Source organism: Molothrus aeneus, chromosome Z, assembly GCF_037042795.1.
Source record: "Molothrus aeneus isolate 106 chromosome Z, BPBGC_Maene_1.0, whole genome shotgun sequence".
NCBI classification, from domain to species: domain Eukaryota; kingdom Metazoa; phylum Chordata; class Aves; order Passeriformes; family Icteridae; genus Molothrus; species Molothrus aeneus.
In genome coordinates, this window is record NC_089680.1 from 48498971 (window position 1) to 48523342 (window position 24372).

Sequence of the window (24372 nt, forward strand, 5' to 3'; positions counted from 1 at the left end):
GGGGAAAAAAGGAGGATATCAAGAATAATACACACTTTTCCAACCTAATAGGAAAAAAATCATACACATTTTGGCACTGGAAAAATGAGTATCTTCTAAAATATCAAGAGCAAGCCTATCAAATCAACCTTATGAAAATTTGGTTTTTTGAAGGAGCACAGAAAGTCACTCTCATTAGATGTCTGAAGGACTGAAAATAAGAACTATTGGAAGAAGCAACAGAAAGGTAAGAGGTCTTTCCAGGGCAGTAGACACTTCAAAAGGTGATAAAACCTACAGAAGGACATTTCTCCAGAGGGCCTGTCCCCTGCTGCCTTCTTGCAGCTACTAAAACAGGAGAAGGATCTCTTCTCTGCTCATGCAGAGTCCATGGTTGCTTCAGCACACCTTCAATCTCCAATAAACAACACAGCTTTTGAGGTAACTGGCTTTGTAAGCAAGCTATCAGTGTCAGACTTTATTTAAGCCTGTGTCTTCTACAATTGTGACCCACATCCTCTAGTCTTGGGAAAACAAAGAACTCAGAATGCCTCTCTTGCTTTTCAAAACAGTTAACCTGTTACAACAAGAGGACTTACTAAAAATCTGAAAATTAATAAAAATAAAATTTAAAAAAGGCCAGACCACTTCATATCTATTTAGAAAGGTAGAGAGAAGCTCGCAAAAATAGGCATATTACCAAGATGTCAGTTCAGTCAGATAACATAAATGCTCAGACTTTGCAGAAAACTTGAATTGCTTCCTAGAGAGAAATAGAAAAAAAAAATTTAGCAGAACTAATGACACATATAAAGAAAAATAGAGACACTAATGTTACAACCTGGTATAAGAAATTAAATTCACTAATCATAGCAACTAATTAAAAACATAAAGTAATTCCAGATTATGTAAAGTAATTCCACATTATTCACCTGCCTGTTCTGTATCACTTGAGGGGAAGTAAATAACATAATTGCAGATTTCATCATTAACTACTTTTTTTTCTCTTTATTATTGCATTTGAATATGATACACAGTCACACTAGGAAATACAAAGCTAGGCTACTACTCACAATGCTTAAGAAGAAACACTCCATGTGGATAGGTGGCTAATACAGGATGTCTTTCATGTTCCTATCTGGAATACAGTATCAGTTCAGACAGGGTACTAGCACTACTTGAACCACACATCTGCTCTTGGGAAGGCATCCCAAGATGCCCATGTTTCTACAGCCTAGTGCCAAACAGAAATTAAGCACCACTTTTATCATATAAGACAGCCAAGTTGTTATCACCCCACCAAAATCCATGCCAGTAATCTCATACAAACGGGAACTAAACAGCAAGACTACACAACATCCTAAACATCAAGTCTGACTAAGAATCACACAAGCAATTTTTCTATTTTCCAGACAAATCCAGGTCTCCCTTAAACAACTTCCCTTTGAAAAGGAGATATTTTTTAAAACCTGAATTCCTGATGATCTCTTTCACAGAACTCATCTTCTCATCTCTCAAACAGTTATGTGCTGAAAAGAAAGCTAAAAATGAATTCACATACCTCCAAAACAAGTAATCTAACCTTAAAAACAAAAACGACACAAATCTCAATACATATTCCCAAGAAACCATGCAGCTTAAAAGCACAGACAGATACCTGGATAACACACTGATCCACTTGGTCTGACCTCAGTCTACTCTTCTTTGAGCAGCTGGATTATATAGAAATCCTAATTTGGAAGAGACCCATGGAATCAAGTCCAAATCCTGTCCTGCACAGGACATCCCTAACGTGTCTCATGTGCCTGAGCATATTGTCTGAACCCTTCTTGAACTCTGTCAGGCTTGGTGCAGTGACCACTTCCCTGGGGAGCCTGTTCCAGTGCTCAACCACCCTCTGAGGGAAGAACCTTTCCCCAATACCCAACTTAAGTCTTTGCTGACATAAGTCATGCCACTCCCTGACACCCTATTACAGGTAACCACCTTACATGAAGGACATGATCTTTTTCTAATCTGAATCATCATATGATCCAATGAATTTACTACCTCTGCCTATCCATGTATTAAGCAAGCTGAAGTTCTTACTATATTGACTGATCTCAAGCTGCTGATGACCATTAGAAAATCAGAGACGCTGACTCAATGAAGTTAGCATGAGCACAACATCTAAACCTGGCTGCTGCAAAAAGAAAACACACAGAATTGGGTTGACATTTAAGTCATGCACACCAGCTTGAACCAATAATAAAACATAAGCTTACTTTTCCGAAGTGCAACCTAGGCTGATACCTCCTTGCCTAAAAACATATATATTTAAAAAAATCAGACCAAAAGCATTATCCCCCAATTGACACTTTTTTTTTTTTTTTTTTAACAGAGATTCACTAGACTGTGTAGGATTTAGTAGGCATAACAAAGCTTTAATACACACAATTTACATTTGCCTTCTTTTGTAATGTGACCCACCATGCACTGTAGAAGACACATGCTCAAGAGCTTCTTGAGCATGGATCACAGGATCACACTCAAATTCATAAGCAAAAGTTTCACAGAAAGCTACCATCCAATATAAAAACAGGTAAATTCAGAGGACAGACCAAATTCTGAACATTTACAGTATCATTTTCCAAACCTAATAGCTCATTTGAACACTGTGAACCTCAGGCCCCCACTGAACCCCCACAGCAGTTAGCAGACAAGAGAAAATACCATACCTTAATTTAGTTTTAAGAAAGTCAAAGCCAAGAAAGCCAAATTTCTGTAAAACATAAATTCTTTATTTCTTCTTAATTAAATTGTTAGTTCTTCTGAGATTTACCTCCTCAAATAGTAACCTTGGACAGCACGCAATCTCAAACTTTAAGAACTGTAGATAACCTTGAAACTTTCAATGCACTGACTGAACTGTGACACTTGATTAAATAAATTTAAAGTCTTGCTCTGTACTTAGTCAACAAACACTGGAGCAAAAACACAGTTCTTCTCTGTGGAGGCACCAGTTGTCAGTTTTTCTGGGTCTAGACTGAAGGCACTTGAGACAGTAATTTGTGTTAGGACTCAAGTTTTTATTATTTCTTATCAGTAAAACAGTCTCATTATTATGAGTTCAGCAGCTTTTCATTAGAAGGCACAAAATGGCTAACCATCTCTTGTTACAAGGTATTTTAAGATTAAACTATCCATTTAAGAACTGACACCCAGATTATTTTCCCTTTTAACCCAATAACTGATCCCAAAGAGCCCACAATACAGACTTTTCTGCCCAATTACAAAATGCTACTCAAACCCATGAAGAAGAAGGAAGAAGCAGCATGAAGAAATCCAGGACGACACCCTATGCCCTCCATGTTGCTTCCATCCACAACATACTAAAAATCCTAAAACCAAAATTTCTCACCTCGTGATACACCTACACTACTTTCTATAATCTATTTCACACTTTTGTGGATTCTAGTCTATCCTGAAGTCTAGGAAACTTTCTCAATGAATGAGGGTCAAATTCAGTGGTCCCCTGGGGGTCAGGGCACCCCAGAGCAGAGAGAGAAATATTCATGGCGCCCTGGGTTTCCACACGTCTCCCTCAAAACCATGTTGCTGGAATAGTAAGGAGTCACTCCTCAGTTCTTTAATCACAAAATTCTACTCAACTCACTAACCAACCAACCAATCAAAAACAAAACCAACCCACGAAAAAAACCCAAAACAAAAACAAAAAACAAAGCAAAGCAAAGCAAAGCAAAAACAAACCCCCCTCCACAAACTAAAAAATCCCCAGAAAACAAAAACCCATCTAAAAAAAAGACACACAAAACACCAACCTGAGCCTCAACTGTTTAACTTTTTTTACAGGAAATTTAAAATTCATAAAAAGTGTCCCTTCAACATGTTACACAGATTCATAGGATAATGTTATGGAAATAATGAAGTAACCTCTTCAAGCTTCTCTAATCCAACCTTGCAATCAAAGCAGGCCCACGTAAATAGAGTTACAGTGGGCTATTCTAGCTTCACTCAGAAAATGTTTAACAATTAAGATTCCACAGCCTCTTTGGGCAGCCTTTTCCAGTGCCTGACCACCCTCACTGGCAAAAAATGTTCCTACTGTCTCATAGGAATCTCCCACATTGTAACTTGGGTACAATGCCTCTCATCCTACAAGTGTGCACCTCCAAGAGCAGTGGAGGCATACCTCATCTTGATTTCTGTCCACAGGTTGTGTAGAAAATAGCAATAACATCTTCCCTAATTCACAGCATCACTTTCTTTAGGAGTTTTGTAAACACTGCATAAAAAAGAGCAACACCAAGATCTTTTTCAATAGCTGAAGAGCCACTCTTCACCCAAGTTGTTAGTACTTCATCCTGGTTATTATTTTGGAGGCAGAACAAATCAGCATTGCACTGCTTTAGAGAAATAGGAAGCCCTCCAAGGTGCTTAAAAAGAATTGAGAGATCCTGTTTAAAAAAGCTAAAAGAAGAAAACACACCAATCTTTCTCTTACAAAGAAAAAGCCTACTTTTCTAACATATGCCACCACATCTGCTTGAAATGGATGGAAGACCTGGTAGAAGAATTCCATTTTGAAGAGACAGTTTTCTTAACAGCTGCCAAGCAACGAATTATTCAAAAACAACATACCAACAATGGAGAGAGAAGAGAAACTTTCTTTCAGTACTGGAACATGAAACCCCAAAAACCACAGAAAATGTTCCAAACATTCAGCTAACATGAAAAAAAGATCATTTGCAAAAAAGATTAGTATTTCTTCATCTTGGATCTAACTGACATTATTTTAAACCACACTGCTGGCACAGTGTCAACCTCTCACTGTCTGGATGTCTTACAAAACACTAAAAAGGGAGTGAGGGCATTTACAAAATCTGGACTATATTTCCAATTAAAAAACAAGCAAACAAACGAACCCATACACACACAAAGTCATGAATGGCTGAAAGTGGACATGAACATTTCAGAAAGTAGACTTGTTTTGTTTGTGCATCACCCTCTTCGTCCACTAAGGCAGTGTTCTCCTAAGATGATCAAGCAAAAAGTTAAGCAACATATTACAGACCTCTCCACTAAAATTGATATGACAAGCCTGCATATCTCAGCACAAGCTTTCACATTGCAGAGAGATGTCAGCACTGAAACTATTATTCATGCAAGATTACAGAGAGGATGAGCAGAGGGACTCCTCAGAAGTACAGCCTTATCATTTATATAGAAACCAGTCCAGAATATTTTGGCCTACAGGAGGCATACCTCTTAAAACAGCATTTCTTTTCAGAGTCTGCCATCCAGAGACCTGAAAAGACAGAAAAATAGTCTGAAAGTTAAAATCCAAAATTCCTCAAAATAAAGCTGGCACAAAGAAATACTCAGCTCACTAAATTCAGCTAAGTATTTAGTTCTCTTAAATTTATTAATTTAAGAGAACAGTGGGGCAGAAGCACTTGTAAGCAAGAAAATGGGGAAAAAATTGATCCTCAGGAAAAATAAAGAAAAATAAGATTTAACACAGTCTCCTTCTAGACCAAGAAAATCGCTCAAAAAAGAAGTTCTAAGAAGTCTTGTTAGCATGTGATGGAAAAATAAAAAGAAATTCATTATCTTCATAAGTGACAGGGAAAATAACCAAATAAATAAGCAGATTTCTTTAACAATGACATATGGACTAGAAAGTCTGGAAGAAAAGAAAACATTTTGAATTGAAGATGGACATTTAGACGAGCAGCCTTCTCAGTTTTCAAGCTATGTTTTCAAGTAATCTGCTCTTTGTATCTTAATCTTCCAAAATTCTTTCAAGGAAATAACTAGTATTTCCAGAATCTCTAGCTATTTGCCAGAATAAAATTATATTTTTAAAAATAATAAAAAATAAGATCTTTATTCTTTGGCTAAAAGTGAAACAATCTCACATGAATAGCTAAGTTTGACAGAAGAAGCAATTTTTCTTATTCATTCACACAGAGAAGATTCAGCTGTTACAGTGACGGTTAAAGAGTACTACTAGTTCCATCTTCCTGCTCCAAAAAATCAAAGGCATAGCCTGTAGTTACTGATTTTGCTGTTATATTCCTAAGGGAATTATGGAAACAATGACAAAACAAGCTGTTAACGATAGCACTTGACAAAAACTTCAGAACAATGCCAATAAAAATCTTTTTGCAGTTCCACTGTGGACATCTTTGACTGAATTCAAAATAAAAAATTACTATTAACGGAAAGCAATGCAGAGTTGCAGGAGATGCTCTTTTGTTGGAATCCACAAAAAAGATCCCCATTGAGGACACAAAGCCTCTCATACAGTAGAATAAACTCCATAAGATTTTGTTATTTAAAAGACCTATTTTTCCAGCAAAATGTGGAGAGCAGTCACTCTGCTTCTAAAGAAACCAGCTCAGAAGCTTATCACAACTCCAAAAGCACATCACAACATGAACTTGAGTAACCAGTCTTCCAAAAGGCCTTGTCATACATCTTCCCTTGCTACTGCTGGAAGGGGACAAGGTTACACTTTGCTTCATGTTGAAAAAGGAAGTGGCAATCAATTTGTGAGGAAAAAAACCAACCAAATTGGTCCTAAATCATCACTATATTCTTCCAGTTCTAGTTACAGGGTGATAGTGATGCACTATGAAAGCTAACAACAGGGAAATTCAGTTCATTTTTAGATTTAGATGGTTGCTGGAGACTGGGCAAGTGGATCATTGTACTGATCTTGTAGTAAGTTAGAAGTGAGCACTAATATTTTCTTTAATGATTTTTTAAGTGCTGGGATTGCTATTAACAACTTGTCAGATTATCAAACTAACTGTAGTTTGTACCACCTAGCTTTGTGGTACAACAAGACGGGAAGTTATTCTTACCAGGTACAAATTCAGAAATGAAGAGAATGGCAGATTTACAAACCATTACAACTTTGCTCTATTTTAACAGAACAAGCATACGTATTTTTCTTTCGCTGAAACATAGCACAATAATGTTAATTCATTAAAAACCAGAAAGATAATGCTCACAGTGGGGGAACCCTGAGGAAAACAACTACATGTAGTAAATAATAACAGTTTAGCTGAATAATTTTGCTGAAAGGTACTAAAGTCATACAGCACCGAAAGCTGAATAACAACTGTACTGGAAGCAAGAGGTGTACCTCAACTCACAAGGACAGTGTATTTAAGGTGAAAGTCACAGCTCTAAGAACAAAGCACTACAACAATAGATCTTTGTTCAGATTCAAAACTAAGTGTGGAAAAGAAGATGTTATGATTGTGTGGCTTACATCGGGCATAATCATCTCACTTTTGTGAGATCACAAAAGTCACGCATCTCACTCACTAGTTAAACCTAGATTTTCAATGAGCTGAATTAACCTTGCTATTGCAATCAGTTTCATTATTCTCAAAGTTGACCAAAAAATATTGATAAATTAACATCTTAACTATTAATTTAAATATTAACATTAAATTATCTAATTCCACAAACTATACTAGCTGAACAGGCCTGGAAACACCTTATTCCATAAAGACAGAATTAAAAAATGGCTCCTGATATTGTGAACACAACCATGTAATAAGAGAACTAATGCAGTTAGTTATTAGAACTAAGTCTAATTCACACTGCCATCACAATGCAAGTAAAGTGTTGTATGGTCATGAGGTCAGAGATTATGAAGAGATACAAGCACAGAATATGTCTTTTTCAACTATAAATAAAATAGTCTGTTTTTCCAATCAGTTGCAATAGAAAGATAGAAGTTGTTAATGACTGAACAAACAGACCTCTGTTCCATAAGGAAATTTATTTTAAAATAACTTATTCAAATAATATGGTGACCTGCAACAAATGAAGAGTAACAGCTAAATAAAATTAATTAAAAAGCCTCACCAGCTTAAAATAAAGTACCTTTCTCTTTTACAAGTTTTTCCACTCTAGGGCAAGATACTTATCAGTCAGACATTTACTTCAAGAGAACTGGAGAAGCAGTCATAGTCCTACTTCCATTGCTAGAAACATCAATACAGCCAGTACAGTATTCTGAAGAAGGATGAGGATATTATCCCAGGTAAGCAACTTAAGGTGCAGGACACAATTTCAACAGACGGACAAAGAAAACAGTACTGTGGTTGCTTTTGCTTCAGATACCAAGGTTTTTTATTTCAACTGTTGTCAGTTGTATGTTGTTGAACTTTTACTTTGAAACAATATATAAGCGACATATAAAAGAACACAGTGACTTCAAACATTAGCAGTGAGAAGTTTGTGCTGGGTTTCGCAAAATGGCGTAACAGAAAATATTTTGTCTTTTAAAATTAGTTTTAAAATATTGTAAGGTCCAATAAAACTCTTTTATGTTGTGTTTGCAAAGCAATGTTTCATAAAAGATACTACTAGAAACAAACCTTTCTGTTGAGCATAAAGTAATAGATTAAATATTTAAATTTGCTCTAGCAAGCTTAGTTATGAGTACATGTGCAGATTTTTATGACTTAATTCAAGAGAATAATTACATGCTAAGTCAGAAAATATATCCACGTACTCTTTTAATATCATGCCAGCAATTTTTCACATCTCAGTGGAATTCCTCACAAGGGGTTTTTCTCATTCCTGGGAATGTCCTAACACCACCAGATGGCACCAGTACCCTACCTTCAATAAAGCAGTAGCTGTATCTTAATAACTGAGCACAGAAAAAAATCAGGATTGCTCTGAAACAGAAAAAAAACACATTCACCATCGTTTTCACAATGGAGACTTCCAGATCCTCCTGTGTCCCTGGAAGCCATCCAGACTCAGTTGGTCACCCCAACAGTCAGTTCCTCCCATCTCCCCCTTAGGAGATGCACCTGCCTGTCCATGCTGGTAAGCTTGGCTGGTTTGTCAGTAGCACTCACTCACTCTACTATAGTTGCTGGCACTATAAACTACAGATTCAGCCAAGCACATCACTAAACCATGTCCCTTAATGCCACATCTACACATCTTTTAAACACCTTTAGGGTTCCAACACTGCCCTGGACAGCCTGGTTTGACCACTATTTCAGCACAGAAATATTTCCAAATATCCAGTCTAACCCTCACCTGGCATAGTTTGAGGTCACTTCCTCATCTTATATCACTTGCTTCCTGGGAGAAGAGACTGATCCCTACTTGGGTTCAGCCTCCTCTCAGGTGGAGACTTAGAAGGTCTACCCAAGCCTCCTTTTCTCCAGACTAAACAACCTCAACTCCCTCAGTGGCTCTTCACAGGACTTGCACTCCAGACCCTTTCACCAACTCCTTTTCCCTTCTCCATACTTGCTCCAGCACTTCAATGTCCTTCCTGTCATGAGGGACCCAGAACTGAACAAGAACTTGAGGTGTGGCCTCACCAATGATGAGTACAGGGGAACAATTACTGCCCTGGTCCTACTGACCACACTATTGCTGATACAGGCCAGGATGCCACTGGCCTTCTTAGCCACCTGGACACACTCCTGGCTCATGTTCAGTTGCTGTTGACCAGCATCCCCAGCTCCTTTTCTGCTGGAAAGTTTTTCAACCACTTTGCCCCCAACCTGTAGCACTGCATAGGGTTGTTTTGATCCAAGGGCAGGACATGGCACTGGGCTTTGTTCAGTTTCATATCACTGGCTCAGCCTACCAATCCATCCTGTCCAGATAACCCTGTAGAGCCTTCCTGCCCTCCAGATCAACACTCCCACCCAATTTGGTGTTATCTGCAGGCTGACTGAAGCAGCACTTAATCCCCTGACACAGGTTGTTGATAAAATCATTAAATAGAACCAGCCTCAGTACTGAGCCTTTGGGAACACCACCTGTGACCAATGACTAGATGGATTTCATTCCATTTCCCACCAGTCTCTAGGCCTGGCCATCCAGAGATCTTTGTACCCAGCAAAGAGCACACTTGTCTGAGCCCTAAGCAGGCAGTTTCTACAGAATACTGTGGGAAATGATGCCAAAGGCTCCACTAAGGTTCATATAAACAAGATAAGCCCTTCCCTCATACACTAAGTGGGTCACCTTGTCACTGAAGGAGATCAGGTCAGTCAATCAAGATTAAAAACTAGGTCAGTACAAAGCCTATATAAAAGTTATGAGAATGCATTTACCTTTCGTGAAGTGATTAGGAAGAAAACCACCATGCCTTCCTACTCCAGGCTAACATCCACATCTATTTTGTTTTTACATATTCCAATACTTCAGAAGGACAAGGTGGATGGGGATGCTGGGACATTTCACTGTTCCTTAATAAACTAGGAACTTTCTTTAGCAGGGATAACTTTATAAGATGCAAAAAAGTCATGGAATTCTTCCCAGTAACTTGTATTATTGCATGCTTGTGTCAGAGATAACTGCTTCCAAGAACAATGCTTACCAAACACATTCATAAACCCTGAGAACACAACTAAGCAAAAGAGAAGGTGATAGAAGAAAAACTGGAGCAGTACTTAAAGCTCAAAGCTCTAGACTATCACATTTTTCTCCCTGCAATACTCCCTAAGTCTAAGTTTATTTATTTCAAGTCCAGTTTAGAGGAAATCAAAAAAGGAGAAAAAAACCCAGAAAACCAACCAAGGACAAAATCCCCACCTTATTTTGCACACAGCAAGTAAAAACATCCTTGATACAGACATACTAAAATTCCTAATTTATACAAGAGCATTACTATTGCCAAAGAATACTGGAGAAAACTTTTTACAAACCAAAGCCTATGATCCTAGTTTTAAAGTGACTGTGTGAGTTGGTAACTGAAAAAGCTGTTTAGATTTTCGCTTGGTTTTTTTTTCATCTCTAGTATTGCTTTTGGAACTCAACAAATGAATGAAATGGTTTTTTCTCCCTCCCTACAACCAGCTGACAACTCAAATAAACTCTTTCTGAACATTTCTGTGGCAAAATTTCCAATACATAGGAAGTATTACTTGATCTTCAATACTACCCAAGAGGCTGCTTCATTGATGAGCTTTATGCTAGACAGATTTTTACTCTAGAAGTTCTTACTATTCACCAGGCAATTCCCACTTCACATTCATGATCAAAAGACAAAGAGCTGACAAGTCAACCAAATACAAATAATGGGATTTTAGCCAATATATTTGTAATTAAGTTTGCCCCGTTATTTTAGAGAACTTGGATCATGATTAATGGTAACATCAGCTATCAGATAATACAAGAAGTCATCAAAAAGAAAGAAGTGGTGTGATAACACCACAAAAACAAAGAAGTGGCGTGATTACAACATTTCCATGAAAACATCCTTGAAAGTGACCATGTAGTACTCACTTCTTTCACCTATTATACTCAAGAGAACCTGGCTCTTTTTTCGAGAAGACTTGACTAACTGGTTAAAGAGGAACTACTCAAAATACATTCACAATTTTATTAATAATTGCATTAAGGTGGCTTAAGAAAAGTTCACCCCAAAGCAAAACGTACTCACTTTTACACACAGTTCATTAATTTCAATGTAAATTAAAAGACAGTACTGATGATAAATTATATGTAAAGTCTGACACAAGTGTTTGAGATAAAGTAGAAGCAACAATCAGGACACAGAAGTTTTAAGTCTACCCATCTACTCTTTATTCACATCACATATTTTCTTTTATGGTACAATGAGAGGCTGATCTATCTGGTACTTCCCCACCAAACACGTGTCCAGAGTAAATGAAACAGGCCCTGCAGTCAATTGTCAGAACAGCAAAGATGTTCAAAATTTCTGTCTTACATGTCATTAGTGAAAGGCATAATGAAGAAAAGAAGGATTTTATTTAAGACAGGAGAAACAGCAATGAAGTTGAAGTCTAAGTGACTGAGTGACTCAAAACTAGGTCCCACACCCCTTCCCTTCACACAAATTTTGGTAACATCTTCTGTCATTTCAATCTGAAGAATGAAATGACGAACATAAAACACCACCCCCTCCCAGCTGTCACAGGAATTAACTTCCTTAGAAAATTTGTAAGATATAAATACTATTAAAATGTTAAACATATTAAAAATAATTTCCCACACACAAAGCGATCACCACAAACAACAAGAGCCATTCAATCTCAGTTTGCCAAATATCTCAAAAATCTCATTTACTAGACATGTATTTAATACCAAGGTTGAATACAATGACATTTTAATATACGGTTTTATTTCAGTATTTTCTCTTATACTTTACTTAGATTTGGAGTTTTTATTAAAATAATTTACTGCATTAGAATCCTGAACCATGAAGCAAAGGAAGGAAGCTGTTAAATTTAGCTAAAAATGGTTGCAAAACTGATCCATCAATGTGTTTGCAGCCAAAGAGATAAACAAATACCAAAATCAACAATGTAAGACTTGTTTAAAATTTCAACTGACAACAGATGCTTACAAAGCACTAAAGTAAGGAAGATACGTTGAAAATCAAGTAACCATTATTCCTCTAATAAAATCAACCAAAGACAACAAATACCTATTTGTCAGAAAAATGGCAACACTAGAGTGTTATTATACATGGTGTTTACTTTAAAACACATCCACACCTTCACCTACCAATAACATAAGACTTCAAAGAAGAAAGACATAATCCCTGCACTATGATTCATATTTTATTTTCAATAAATATTGAGTTTCATTAGATTCATTGTAGATTTGAATTAATAGATGCCAAGACTTAACAGTATAAAAACTGTGCATGGACAGATGGACAGTACCTTCCGTCCAAACATGTGAGAGGCTTCAAACATTGACAATATTTACTGCAGCCATAATCAGATAGAGGCTAATCCAGAATGTATCATGGGCCAACTTAAATAGTTACAGTCTGCCTTAAATGCAATGTTGTAAGCCACTAAGTAAAGCATCTTTTGAAATAATGTTCAATTCTAGATGAACACAAGGAATAATGACATGAAACTGGACCAAGTATCAGAACACTGTGTGAGTAAAACAATCCCTCTGTCTTTCCTATATTCACCTATCACATCCTGATCTGAGAGGGCTATATGACTATTACTTACAAGATAAGTAGAAAACTGAAAGCGTTTTTTAAATTAAATATACACTGGAAAGAAACCACATGCGCAAACTATCTAAGAGCTATATTTAGGTGGGCTTTAGAAAAATGTTCCCAAATATCTGTAATACTTCTATACTTCAGATAATGTAGAAATGTAATAAAGCACCTTGTTTGTTTACTTAAAGACCGGGGGAGAGTGAAGTTAACTAAATGATCCAGACAAGTGTTTCAGGCTTTATAGTTTCTCTAAGATGGTGCCTTTGATACAGCAAGGTCAAAGCAAATACAGGAAAATAACAATAAAAGTGTTTTTTTCTTCTCAGTATGCTAGCTGCAGAAAAACAAATGCAAACGATGTCATACTCTCAACTCTGACTTGCAGCACAACCATTATTTAACCTCTCCCATAAAGACCACCTGTAACTTCTCCAAATCTTTATTATAGAAGCCCACTACAGAGTTTTGCTGCAGGAGTACATAATGAGGAAAGAAAATGGAACTGCATTTAGAATGTACAAATGGGAATTCAAAAGAGCAGAGAAACAAGCACCCTGCCTCCCTACAGGAAGCTGGAGACAGATTTTGGCATTAGCTGCCTTCAGCTCTAAAGGCAAAAGCAAACACAGTGCAAAGCAATTAAAGATTAAGGTTTTCCTGATGTCAAGCAATGATGATTAAAAATTGTCTTATATTAATATGCATAAAGCACCAATACTAAATCAGAGCTGGCATTTTGAAAGGTTCTGTTTAGGAAGAAGAGCAGTGAGAATGAAAAATAAGGGAGAATGGCAGATTTTTGAAGTAAGGAACGTGTACACACATACACACTAAATGCAACATCCTGGCCTACTTACTTGATTGCTTCCCACCTACCATCACTACTGTCAGCCCCAGTGCATTATTCCCCATATCCTTCCTCCTCCACTTTTTCCACTGCCTCAACATTTCTTAGAGTCAGACAAGGGATAAATACGTATTGCCATCCACCCAAGACACTGGAAGCATTATTATGGAAGAGATCACATTCCCATCCCATCACAGTCCATCAATAGGAAGCTTTGCAAGTGGCAACAGATGGCAGGCATTTCTTATCAGAAATAAAACATGATAATGAACATGAAGTAATACATTATAAGAGAATTTTGTATACGTACTTTCAGTTTTCTTTCAATATCAGTATTAACTTAAAAAGTTACAGTAAATGCAGTTGCAGTGCTTTTACTTGAGCTTGTAAGTCACAATACAGATTTCACTGTAAAATGATATCTTATCTTAAAATCAATATTCAAAATTTATTGAAACTAATCCAAAGACTGCTGCTGTTACAAAAGAAAAAGGATTTAAAAAAAAGGGGGCGTGGGGCTGAGTACTGGAGAAAACATTCATCCTAGAGAAGGAAACATCAATTATAAAGACCATGTAATTCCTATAGCTAGCCAAAAATGTAGAAAACACAAGATAAATCCAATTCTCAGAGTACTTTCAGATTGGCTAATATTTTTTTCCTATTATTTTACTGAAGTGTATTAGGATACTAGGGTTTGGAGTATTGTTTGTTTATATAGTGGTTCACTATTTTGTCTCCAAGTAGTCATCTCAAAAACAGCATGCTACAGTCAGTATTCCTAAATTGTATTGGTCTTATGTATTAATATCATAAAGCTAGACTGTAAACCTCAATAAAGGGGATAAAAAGGTGATTATACTCTTCAAGGTTTTCTTGAATGACATTTAAAATGGCAGTAAATATACCAGAAAAATACAGGGATATTTACTATTGTGAATTCCTATAATTTAAACATGCTTTTTCCACATCAACCTTTCCTTCATCAGGCAGGATGAAGGCAACTGGCTAGCCAGGCAAATTTCAGAAGCAAGATACTGAACTGCATTAGTAAGAGACCCTAATTACTGGGATCAGATTTACAAGCTTTTGACCTAGTACTGAATTTCTGTATTTTGGGAGGAAAAGTGTCTGGGCAGAAGATCTGCAATGAGCAGCGGTGTATCTGGAGACTCAAACTGACAGCCTATGAGGTGGCTCTACTGCATCAGCACAAAAATTTTTAAGTTTTGTTGTACCTGCAGTGCCAGCTGCTAAGGGAAATGTGATTCTTTCATTTTCAGCTCCAGCCTTCTGAATCATTCACTCCTTTTAACCCCTGAGACAAGTAATGCAGTTGGCAGAGCAGGAGTCAGCAGCACAAAACCAGAGAGAAAGAAAGGCAAGACAAAAAGGTTTTGAAAACAACAAAACACCTTTAAAACTTGGTGTCTTGTACTTGTTTTGGCTGCACTCGTACTCAGTATCACAGAAATCAGGGATGCATACTTAACTATAATGCCAGACTATAAAGAGTCATAGGATAAAGAATTATTCTTCACAACTTTTGTGCTCATCTCTTAATAGGGAGGGCATGGTTTTTAAAACTCATTTGACTGTCACATGCAAACACTTACAGTTTGTGTTTCAGCCCAGTCACTACCTTGCCCTCAACAGAAACCATTTTGACAGAGTTGCTTTCACTAACGGCAAGTAACGTATCTAATGCAAGTAATGTATTTAATGTATCTATATGAAACCATGTTTTGGTAATGTAAGCCATTTCTATTTCATTCTGTTAAGATGTAGGCAGCTGCAACATAAACAGAGAACTACAACAGGAAAATGAGGAAAACACTGCCTCAAAGCAAATGTTTTATTTGGTAAGAGAAAACCTAAAGAATCTTAAGCATTTGTAATATAATCCAACTAGAAATAGTGATTTAATGGTCTCAAAGTTCTAAAATACCACAGTTATTCTTTGCTTTTATTTTGGTGGATTTTTTAAAAATCAAATGGACTTACTACTGTATTTGTGGTTGATTGTACAATACCTGTATGTACACAAAGTCCTATACAGACTAGTAAGGTATACATTTTAGTAAAATTTCATTAATGAAACCTTTACTTAGAAAAGCTTTTATAAATTACATTGTCCATAAAATTCCTTGCAAGAATTTTGTGGCACTTTAGATTAGAAAACATGTTTTCTTAACTGACATCTAGCTCGTCTTGATTAGCAGACTTTGGAATTTCACCACTGTACAGTTCAAAGCACCTCCTAATAGAGTCACATTAAGACAGTATCTACCAGACAGGTAGCGCTGTTTCAAAGCTTAGAGATGCTTTGGGAATGACTCAAATCTGTGGATGGTCTTCTGCAGGACTGCTAAATTCACTTATTAACAGGAAGGTTAATGGAGAACTTGAGAATGCTCAAGCAAAGAGGATACACTGCATGGTGAAAACGGAAAATTTTTTGGCAGCAAAACACCACTGCCTTGGCTCCTCAGTCTGTGAAGCCACTTCCTTCAAAACTCTTAATTTAGGTGCTTTCCAGACCCTTCTTCCAATTAAAACATGCTTAATTGTTTAGACCATGAGATGCTCACGACAAGGTCTTGACACAGTCCTAAGAACAAAGTAACAAATACAAGGACACAGAAAAATATTTGTGCAACAACAAATAAAATTCTCTGCAAGATAGCTTGAATAAAAACATCTGTCTGGCAAGATTTTATCAAACTAAACATTTTCCAACTTCTGACAAAGAAACACTGATTTAATTACATTCAAATTACATTCTGCTATTTCCTTTTTAGTGCTGAGGTCATTTCCAATCAACATCCATTTACAAGCATGGATAAAACTGGGAAGCGGTCTTAGAGTGCCAAAGTTCCCAAAGTCTTAAAATATTATAAAAGCAAAATTGAACTTATTTTCTGTAATGAACACCATTACGACCTTCTCTAAATAAAATCTGCCTCATTATCAGAAATCAAAATCATTGCTAGAGGTCTCCTGGCTTTTGAAGAAAAGACTACTCTTGAGTGCTGTCCCAGATCAAGTCTTGACAAAATGTTATGGAAACATTTGGCATACACTGGAAGAACATATTCCAGCATACTAGATGCTGAGATTTTAGAGATGTAAACTACAAGTCATTACAAAAGCACTTTGTTTCACACAGACCAAGAGATCCTTGACTTCCAGTAATTAAAACTGAGATCAAAACCAGTCCTGAATATCATGAAGAAAAAATCTTCAGTGAGATTTCACTACCTGATTTCACATCACTTTTTGAATGTTTAATATCCATGCACTTCAGAGAAGTAATTTAAAGTCTTAACCACAGCTGAAACAGACTGTAACATTCATTATGAAGACCTCTGCAGAACAGATGGACAACTCAAAACAACAAATGACTTTCAGCTGTCATTTGAATCTGACGGTGTACGTTTGAACTGATTGCTCTGACTCCATCCAGACAAGAAAACCAGGAGGGCTTGAAAGGTTTACCTTGAAGAAGCAAGAAGCCTTATGGATCTGTGCCATCAGCTCCTCAAAATCTTTAAGCTTTGGTGATATTTGCCTTCCTCATTCTATTTACACATGTATGTTTTAATTTCCACTGTTGAAAAATCCTACTTATACAATAAAAACATCTCGTTATATAAGAAATTAAATGTAATTCTATAACCCCAGAAATCAACCACTTATTAACAAAGACAAGAAAAACGTGTATCCCTAGTAAGTAACTGTATGATAATCTGAGCACTAGGATTTTTTATATCTTTCACCACAGATCTCTATCAGAAACAACAATTTTCTCTATCGTTTCTGAAATAGAGGAAGAAGACAATTCCTCTTGCTATCTATTAAAAGGTCCTTAAAAATTCTAGTTTTCAGTCACCTGACTCCACTTATTGGTCCAGGTACACTGGCAGACCAGTAAGAGTAGACGTTTAAACAGAAATATGTAGTGACAGGCCAGAAGCTACCAGCTGGTAAGAAGCAGGAGGGTACTACAATTCAACTGAAGACACATTTTACCAACAATCACTTTTTCACATTCCCATGTAGATTAACCCCAGATAGCAGCACTTGATGGTTAAATAATCCAAAGATTTGAAAGGCCCCGAGAAACTACATATCCTTTGGTTTAAAAAGTTAAGTGACTAAAGCTTTCAACTTCATTGGTCTGCCAAATAATTGCCTCTGTGCTGCTACAACACCACAATTCTAGCACAAAAATGTTGCTAGAATTGCTCCATAACCTCAAAGTGGTTAGCAGGTATTCTGGAGTCTTTGTGCATTCAAATGAACAGACAGTAAATTACATAAAATTACCTATCCATGTACCATATAATTCAAATTATAAAGGAGCCTTGCAAAATTGTCCTTTTGTTCCTGAAAGCTTGGGAGGACTCTAAGATGCACTCTGTTCACATGCTTCTCCCATTATTCCGACATTCTGCTCTTTCAGATATAAACTGCAATGATACAACAAACTCAAAGTCTCCTTTGAACTCTTGCTGCAGCAGCTTTCTTACCCCAGACACAATCCTCGTATCTGGCAATGAGAAACAAACAAATTGTTTACATTATTTACTTCATATTAAATACTACAGCAGGAGTTTAACCAATAGAGCACAAAAGCTATTTTTGTTTCCACCTACAGCTGTTCAGTCCTCCATTTCTTTTAGCATTTAATTCCCTCAATTCTTAACTTGAAGTCTTCCGACTTTGGTTTTTGAAAACATTTTCCATCTTTTTTCCTCTCTCAAATGTAATTGTTAAAATGCATAGCGTGTTAAGTGGGGGGAAGAAAGAGGAACAAGGAAAACATTTAGTATGATGGTATTTGTCTTCTCAAGTGACAGTTAAAAGAGACGGGGCAATGTTTCTGGAGATGGCTGAATAACTGCCCATGGGTAGCAGTGAATTTGTTTCCTTGTGTCCTCTGCTTCTGCACACAGCTTTTGCTTTCCCTGTTAAACTGTCATTACCTAAATCCATGAGTTTTTTTAGAGTACACCCTTAAACCGTGTTAAACCATCACAGTCCTTTTTTGCATCAGATACGAGGCACAAAGGCTTCAATGACACATTCCATTGGGATGTATTAGACTGAATAGCTGTTAGTTCAGCTGATAAAACAGCGGCCTCCTGTGCTTGCCTTGGGGCTTGCTTTCCTGACATGTATTAAGAGTCTAGTGCTTGATAATGCTTGCTTTTTGCTTTCACTGCTTTCTGTACTGCTGCACTGCTTCTCACCTTCCCGAGTTATGCCTGGGAACACCTTGGTAACACCACATTGATGTACGACTGGCAGATGGCCAGGGTAGTGCCACTGTGCTGACAGGTTCAACTTTGGTCTGAAGATGAGCTGAAGAGACTCTGATGTGTTCTCCACGGTGGAGGAGTGATCCATGCAGCCCATGTAGAATCCCCCGCTAGAGCAGGCAGATGACTTAACAAGGCTGTGACCTTGTAAGAAACCCATGCTAGAGCAGATTTGCTGGCAGGACCTGTGTCTCCACAGGGGGCCCTCACTGAATCAGTTTATGAACAACTGCAACCCATGGCAAGGACACACGTTTGACAATGTTACCCATCAGTGGGGCCCACACTGGAGTAGGGGAAGCAGACAGTCCTTCGCAGCCGGTGCTGAAGACCATGGTAAGACAGGCTGTGTCCCTGCTGCCCCGGGAAGTCCTACGATGTGGACTCCGCTAACAGTGGGCTCTTAACAGGAAATGCCTTGCAGCAAGGCTGGGGACAAGAAGAGGATTTCACTGCAATATTACACCCTATAAACCCAAAAGGATCAGGTGTGAAGATTATATTGGATATATCATTAAATTGTTACAATCCATTATCTGAATTGTATGTTGCAGAAGTAAATATAACAGGAACTACTCAAACCAACAAAGGAGAAGCCTTCCAGAAGTCCAAGCACAGCAGTGACACAACCTGAGCTGGCTTTGGTGCCCAGTAATTGGACTAAATTAATTGCATGCAACACACCTCCTCTCCTGTCCTCAGTGATTACCATAACAGATGGAGCCCAACGTCATAGACTAAATGAAATCAAAAGATATATTACGGACATTTTGCAGGGGTGGTCCACGGACTACGGGAATGACATCTGGGTATTTTATCAAAGAGAGGGAAGGGGAATAGTGGTTAATGAGCTTGTACGGAATAGTGTGGGACCTGAGCATGATGAAAATGATATGGAATAAGGGGTGTAATCTGCTGGTTTTGAATAGGACAGAGCTAATTCTCTTTAGAGTGGCTAGTATGGGGCCATGTCTTGGATATATGCTGAACAGTGTTGATAATACAGGCATCTACTTGGCTGCTGGCTGGAGTTAAACCACAAGAGGCTTTTATGTGTTATTTACAAAGACTGGAAGATTTCTCCTTGTTAAATATATGCCAGAATACACTATTAAAAGCTTCCCTTTTTTAACAAGGAGACCTACAAATAATTTCAATGATACATTAATCCATTAACGGTTGGGATAAAGCCACACTTGTCAGTCACTGCAAGCAAAATAATATACCAGGAAAAAATCATCACTTATTATTGAGATTGCAAGTGTCACGAAGAAGCATCCACTCCTATTCTAGCAGACCCCTCTTCAGTGTCAACCTCACAGGCCTTGTACTGCACATATGTTTCTCATGGTTAAGTCTTTTTCATTCAGGTACCACTCATGGCATGTGACGAACTTCCCTTGAAAGACAGCAGATAGCCAGCAGTGAAGGTCCAAAAGCCATTTCCATCAGCCTGAAACTGAGCAGCAGAACTGTCTGAAAAATGTGAGACACTATTCCTCAGCTGCACGAAAACCCCTTAGGCCCATCTGTCCTCTGCAGAATCAAGGGCAATGAATAAGCACTTGTCAGCCCTACAAAGGCAGGGAGAAAACAGTAACCTGGGCAAATCAAACTTATCAGAACTCTCCTTTTCTCCCTTTGTACCAATGCAAACTGCACTCAAATAACAGCCTTCAATATAACCAGACTAAAAGGAAGGCTGCCAAAATAGAGTGACAAAAACATGTAGGCTTATAGTAGAAGAAGGAATATCTAAGAGGAATTAGGAAAGAAATGGGCACACTGACAGGTAATAAAAAGGAAAGGGAAAAACAATAGTTTGAACAAAGGAGGACTAAGACAGGGCATAAAAACCTCTAGACTCATCCAATAAGCATGAAACCACATCCTTCCAATACAGTAAAACTCTAGCTTTTAAGATCTGAGCTTATTTTGAACATACCACTTTTACCATATTAAATCAAAATAGGAACATAAAGAGCAGCTCTAAACTACTAACCCAGCTGCCCTAAGAGGGTTTTTTTAACCTTTACAATTTTTCAGCAATTAGGTGCTGTATCCATTCAGACAGCACAGAGTGTCTTCTACCAAAACACAAAAGACATTCATAACTAGATTTCATCAGCCATGTCTCTCACATTTCATGTATTCTGAATTTTTCTTACTATGTCTGTACTCAGGATTGGTCCCATTATGTGAAGGAAAGATTCTGCTCATGCTTGTGGCAGGCTTAATGAAATAATTACAGAGACATGAGCCAGGCACCTCTGAAATTTCTTTACATTGCTACGTGTGCTCATGTAAAACAACAACTACACTTCCAAGTCGGAATGATTTCAGCAATGAGAATTACTCCACTTCCCATTTTAAAATATTCTCAGCAGATCAACATTTGAAAACTTACACTTGTAGAAAGAATGATACCTTTAAAGCACTCACATTCTATTTTCATTTCTTTGTCAGCATTAGATCTGGTGTTTTGCATGCATGTAGGAACAAAGGGAAGAAGTAAAATGTCTAGCATATGAAAAGATGCATTATCTTGAATGAAATGATACTTCACAGAAAAAAATATCTACAGTTATCAAAACTTCTTCTGTTTTGCTGGGTATTGGTTTGAGGGTTTTTGATGGTTTTGTTTCAGTTTGTTGGGTGGTTTGCGGATTTTGGGTTTGTTTTTACATTTCACTGTAGACACTGCAGAAAGAAAAAACTTCCAAAGTTTTACTGTAACAATTTTTTTTTCATTGCATAACTGAATAATGTGTCACAGTTCAAGGAAACCTGATAGTAAATACAGAATATCAATCATTCCAACCATTGCATCAAGTCATTAACAGATAGCTCCTCAAACTCTGACCAAAAAGCAGAGTGACACCATTACACCATCACTATTTTGTCTGTCAGTGTCAATGAAGAACACTGTCCATAGTGAACCATAATACCATTAGAGACTTCAGCACTTACATCTGAATTCTTTGCAGTGACCTAATCACTGCCATGATGTGACATTTGCTGGTTTATTTAAAACTGAGAAAATTTTCTTGGCAGTATGCAGGAGCTGAAAGGTCTAAATTACTAAGGCAACGAAATCTCATCTGAGGCTCGTCTCACTTGTGCAAGAGCCTAGACAAACTCACTTCTGCAGTTTTAGAAACTGCTGATTGGAACTGTCCACTCCTCTTGCTGGAGACGACCACCTGGAAGCAAAACCTTCTTAGAGATCAGGTGCTTATTTTAACAGATACTACTACAAATTAATGATGAAGGCAAGTTTCTGGCAATACAGGCTTCATATAGCAGAAGAGAAAGGAAAAACTTCAGGGAAAAAGGCAGGTGTAAGAAGAGGTACATCCACCTACCTGCCTGACATTAATTCTCAAGTGCTGTTTTAACAGCATACATTATTAAGATCTGCCAAAATGATGGTCTGTATTTCCTTCCTCTAGTCCATCAAGAGTTGTGGTTTAATCAGGAAGGAGTAGCCAAGGAAACACTTGCTAAATTGCCAAATACCAGCTGGTTAACTGAATCCCAGAGAAGGTAAGCAGTTAGTTACCAGTTTTTCTTAAAAGGACCTCAGCACCGGCTGCAACATTAACAAAAGATTCACATAATCCAGGTAGTAGAAGTTTCCCTTTCCAGTCTTGCCTTTTGTCATTTGGCCAGACAGAAACCTGTCTCTCTGAAGTCAGAAATATAGAAAATACATACTTGAGCAGGGCAAAAGTTAAATTGTTCTTCCTTATCCAGTCCTGGTAATGGTACTCTACAGTTTCTGGAATAGTTTAGTTTTAATCCAAAAAAGAGTTGAAGACATGTTCTGCATTTAGATCTTTGCACGAAACTCCTCAGAATCCCTTATAACAAGACATGATATCACCTTTTATAGGTAATGGGAAATTGTTAGTGAAAATAAAGACGCCCAAACAGAAACCGAATAACCAGCTACCTCTTGCCAATTTCAAGTAAAAAAGACAGCACTAACAGACAGGTGAAACGAAGTAAAAACACCCATGTGGAAAACTAGTATGAAAGCAGACAAATAATGACTAAAATAATTACTAAAATGGAAATGGCTTTTTTGCTGTGAAGAGTTATGACAGCATTTCAGATGGTCATAATGATTTTCTGATATACTGAAAACTTTTCTAATCCACAGTTTAAGATCAGAAAGCAGCAAAATACAAAGAAAGCACTGGCAAGTCATTGATGAGCTACAGCTTTTTATAATTATCTTTTGCTTAGTCTGTATAAAAAAGTTATCCATCATTAGAAATATCACTGAACTTACAGAATTGACAATTACCATCCAAACAGATAGTCATTACCACTCAAAACTTTTCAGCTGCACATTGATACAAACTGTTAAAAAACTATTGAAATAAACTATTCTCTGAAAAGGCTCAGCTTAAACAGACCCTGACAGTCCATCCAAGGCATAAGTAAATAAATAAGCATTATCTCTGCTACTTATCTTAATAATTCCATTCTAGATATACTTTTAAACTACCCTTAGGAATTTCTTAAGGCCAAATCACTTTCATACACCCCTAAATTTCAAATGCTAGATGGATGTATGACATGCAATAAAAAGAAAATAAAATCTTTCACTGCAAGTTATTAACTACTGCAGCCTACTAGTAGTATCTGCAGGCTTGAATTTTGTCCTCTGGAATTCATGAAGACCTGCTTTTGGCGACTGAACTATGCCATATGAGACAACCAAAATAACTTACCAATTTTATTAAAAATGTAATAGTTTTTTAATAGATGACACCCACACTGACACTTGTCTCCCTCCATTCTTCAGAACACAACATTCATCACAACAAGCATGCACCAGTAAAAGTTTGGCTGACAAGGTCAGAAAGGACCGCGTCTCCATCGATCTTCACAAAGCAAATCCTGGGCATCTCAAAGACTTTCTGTTCTCAGGATTTACCATGTATAGGTCTCTTCATACTAGAAAGATGTTATTTCAGGGGAAAAATTTTTAAAAATCATTACTTTGGTTTTGGATTAAAGTCGGGAGAAGAGAGCTGAATTTGGAGGTTTTTTCCCATTTGAATGCTAAAATTGTCAAACTCTGCAGATGGCAATAATGGATGAGTAAGTAGGAAAAAAAGGTTACTGATGGGAAACCATAAATGGCTAAGGAATCTGGGGGAGAAGCAAAAGCAGCTCATTTTTCCCTTGTCTTCACTCTTACAGTGAAT

At 37.3% G+C, this 24372-nt stretch overlaps 1 protein-coding gene across 1 annotated transcript in view; it reads right to left on the reverse strand.

The window, feature by feature from the left end:
- Positions 1–24372, reverse strand: part of PCGF3 (polycomb group ring finger 3) — a 55338-nt gene that overhangs the window by 22892 nt on the left and 8074 nt on the right. The window contains exon 2 of the mRNA XM_066569567.1: positions 5245–5287. The gene's annotated coding sequence lies outside the window, so the exon portion shown is untranslated. The remainder of the gene's footprint in view (positions 1–5244; positions 5288–24372) is intronic.